This window comes from Marmota marmota, unplaced genomic scaffold, assembly GCF_001458135.2.
Source record: "Marmota marmota marmota unplaced genomic scaffold, marMar, whole genome shotgun sequence".
Classification (NCBI taxonomy): Eukaryota; Metazoa; Chordata; class Mammalia; order Rodentia; family Sciuridae; genus Marmota; species Marmota marmota.
Genome location: NW_026000023.1, coordinates 630,972 through 635,286, shown reverse-complemented (window position 1 = coordinate 635,286; position 4,315 = coordinate 630,972).

Genomic DNA, 4,315 nt, shown 5'->3' with positions numbered 1-4,315 from the left:
AAAATGTTGGCTTTAAAGTAAGCTAGTAGCAGAGCAGTAAGGGATATATTCAGAGCATGAAGTGGAGCCCTGTTATAAAACCTCCATACTTTCTTTAAAAGATACTATATTAACTGAAACTTGAGGTTGTTGCTACAGGCTGTCTAGTTTCCCTTCTTAAGCAGCTGATTAAGTCCTCAGCCCAAACACTTCCCTTATCAAGTTGCTACTCAGGGATTCACTCACTGTTTATTTAGCATCCCTAATTACCCTAGAGCCAGGTAACAGAAACCAAGGGATAGGCCTAGACCTAGGAGCCTGCAAAGTTATTCCAATTAATCACATAGTGGAGCCCATCAAACCTAGCTAAACACAATCCATCTGCCATATATAAGTTACCTTCTACAATGACAATGTGCCATTACCCTGTCCCTGTGTGGTTCTGTGTGGCAGCTTTCTCTGGTTTGGAAATGCAAATCACAAAAAGGAATGCCTTTTATCTACCCCAATGTCAGTAGGTTTTACCCTGCCATAGAAATAATTGTCAAATCTTAAAACACATCCAGTCTATTCCTGTTTCTCTAGCAGTAATTATTTCAGTTAACAAATTGGTTGATTTTACCAAAAACTCTAATGTTTGGTTAAAAAGTGATAAAAAAACAGAAATAAATCATAGTATATAAGAAGCATTTAAAAATCAATAGATGAGAAATATACCAATTGTTGCTGTTTGCTCACTATTATAAGGAAATAAATTTGATATGATGTATTTATACAAGCTGAATGCATTTTAGGATAACTATAAATATTCTCTTAGGATAATATTTATATAAGTTGCAGGTAAATTGAAATACATACTCTAAAAAAACCTTAAGTGATATATATATATATATATATATTTTACAAAATGTACCAATTCCTTGTACAATCTTTTAAATAATAGAATGAAGTTATTCCCATATATATTAGCATACTTAGAAACTTGCAAAGTTATTTCCATAGGTGAAATAGATAAGTTATAACAGTTTTTTATATAACTTTCTATGAGATTTTTCAAATTATAAAATTAGCTTGCATTATATAGACAATAGAAAGTTTACTGATGCAATAACTACATGATATTCCATAAAATTGATATTTCACACATGCATTAATGTAATACTTTATTCAAAATAATGAACATTTGAGTGGTTTGCATTTTATATAAATCTTTAAATGCATTTGAATATTTCTGAATTATTCCCAGAAGTTGTATTTCTGAATCAAAAGGAATATGCATTTGATAAAGACTACCAACTTTCCCTCCAGAGCACTTATCAATTACATGTAAACTATTTGAATATGAGAATGTGCATTCATTTGAGTTTTAATAACACTGAGTAATTTTCTTTGTTACTTTCTTATGTAAGCATTGCATCTTATGTAGAATTACAGTTCCAGCCAGATAGCTGATAATGTTGAGCATATTTTCATATAATTATTAGACCACTGAAGATTTAATCTAATCTAACTCTTTATCCAGGCTTCTTAAAATCCTTTTGTCTCCCATCCTGGGGCCTTTCTCAATTTTCCAATTCATGACACTCCTCACTCACCACGCTGTAACTCTTTTAGCAACATTCTAGCAGTTTCTAGATTGTGTCAAGCATGCTCTCACCTGAAGTCATTTTACTTGTTCTCTATTGCCATTTCTCAGGTCTTACAATCCCAGCCCCAATTTGTTGAATTTTATTGTCTTTTATCCTTAAAATCTCACTACAGTACTAGAGATGTAACCTAGTGAAAGAGTGCTTATCCAGCGTATGTGAAACCCTCGATTTGATTCCCAATACACACCACACACACCACACCACACACACACACACACACACACAGAAAACAACAAAAACTCACTATGACCTATTATACTCTGTGATAGCACCCTGTTACTTTTCTTCACAGAAGGTTTCATGACATGTGCCTATTTTCTCAATCATTTACTGTGTATAGTGACTACACAATATGCTTTGCACAGGCAAAGATCTAATTTGTTTTCCTCTTGTGTTGATAAAACGCCAACCTAGGCAGGAGTCTCCTGAATCATATTTATATCACTTCTTGATACACCTTTACATGTATGCTTCCCAGTAGAAATACTGAACCAACTTCAGTTTCTCTAAAGTATCTCAAAATTTCATGTGTTCATGCATTCACACAAGGTTTTCCTGGAAAATCCTCACTACAGCCTCCAGCAATCAGAGTCTGCTTCTGTATTATCCATTTTCATTCTCTGCTTGCAGAACAACCGGTAGACAGCACATGTTTACAGATCTTTAGGTAGTGAAGGGCTTAAAAATTAAAGACTTATTTTTTATATGTTCTTCTTAGTTACACATGACAGCGGAATACATTTTAGTTCATTGTACCCAGAAGAAGCACAAATTTTTATTTCTCTGGTTGTACATGATGTAGAGTTGCACCATATGTACAGTCAGACATGTACCTAGGCAATGATGTCCATCTCATTCTATCATCTTTCCTGCCCCATATTTTCTACTCCCCTCCCTTACCTTTGCCCAATAAAATTTCCTCCATTCATCCCCCCACCCCCATTATGGATCAGCATCCACTTACTAGAAAGACCATTCAGGATTTGTTTTTTTGGTATTGACTTACTCCTTGCTTAACATGCTATTCTCCAACTCCATTTATTTACCTGCAAATGCCATAATTGTATTCTCTTTTAATGCTGAGTAATATTCCATTTTGTATATATACCAGTTTCTTTATTCATTCATCTACTGAAGGGCATCTAGGTTGGCTCCACAGTTTAGCTATTGTGAATTGAGCTGTTATGAACATTGATAAGGCTGTGTCACTATTGTATGCTGATTTTAAGTCCTTTGGGTATGCGTAGGAATAGAACATCTGGGTCAAACAGTGGTTCCATTCCAAGTTTTCTAAGGAATCTTTGTAATGCTTTCCATAGTGGTTGCACCAATTTGCAGTACCACCAGCAATATATGAGTATACCTTTTTCCCTACATCCTCATCAACAATTATTATTGCTTGTATTCTTGATAATTGCATTACTAATTCTTAATGTCTAATATATAAGTGAGAAACAAACATTCCTGTATCAACAGAAAAGGAGCACTATTACCTGTACATGTATGTACCTTAATAATAAGAACATGTTCTTTTTCTACTGTTCCAAGATTATACTTGATGCTGGGCAAAATTTAAAATGTATATATTATCTGTCAAAAAGAAGAAGAAGATGAAGAGGAGGAGGAGGAGGAGGGAGGAATGAAACAGACTAAATAAGGGTTTCCTCCTTTGAAATTAGGAAGATACAAATGCTGTCATCAGGAACTCCCAGCTCCTTTTGATGTGATAAGAATGTCCAGGGACTCAGAAGGAGTAAAATTCCTTTGAGCCATAAGGATTTCAAGGGCATGATTTTTTTTCCCCTAATGTACCTCTTCCCCATTTAGGAAGCTTTTCTTATCCCAGAGCATTTCAGAGATGAAACAATTAAGTTTGTTCTCTTTTTCTTTAAAGTTAGCTTTGGTTAACACTTAGTTTCCTACCAATTTAACTCCAGGTATTTCTGGAGTGGAGAGTATTATGGTCCAGTCTCTTCCTACTCTAGAAGGATCTTGCACAGCTCTGCTGCAAAAAGCAAGAAATCTAGGGTTGATTGTACACCCACCTAGCAATATCTATTGCAAAGTAGATGACAAATAATTATGAACTTAATGAATTGGAAGCATTCTGAAATTTTGATGGTATTAATTTTTAGAAGATAATACACTCTGTTTGATAACTGTCACAAGTCTAAATGAATCATTAATATTAAGAATTCCTAGAAATTGATCAAAGCCTCTAGATATTGTGGTAGACTAGGGACATATTTTTGCTTGGAATAGTTGTGCATGCTGAGACAGGGAAAATCTTTAGAAAACTGTGTAATAAAAACATCTCTTACATAAACATAGGTGAAAAGATCAAAACTGAGTAGCATTAGTAGACGAGGGATTTCTCTGTTATATACCTGACTAAGAATTTTAATCCATTGTTTTGTAAGAATTCAAAACATTGTTAAGACACTGACAAAAACATTAGATTTTATACATATATTTCTTTAAATTTATATATGTAGGAACCAACAATATTTTTTTCATTCTATTGTATGAATTCAGTTACTCACAAGCAATTCAATTCTTTTTTTTTAATTTTTTATTGTTGGTTGTTCAAAACATTACAAATTTCTTGACATATCATATTCCACACTTTGATTCAAGTGGGTTATGAACTCCCACCTTCACCCCATACACAGATTGCAGAATCACAT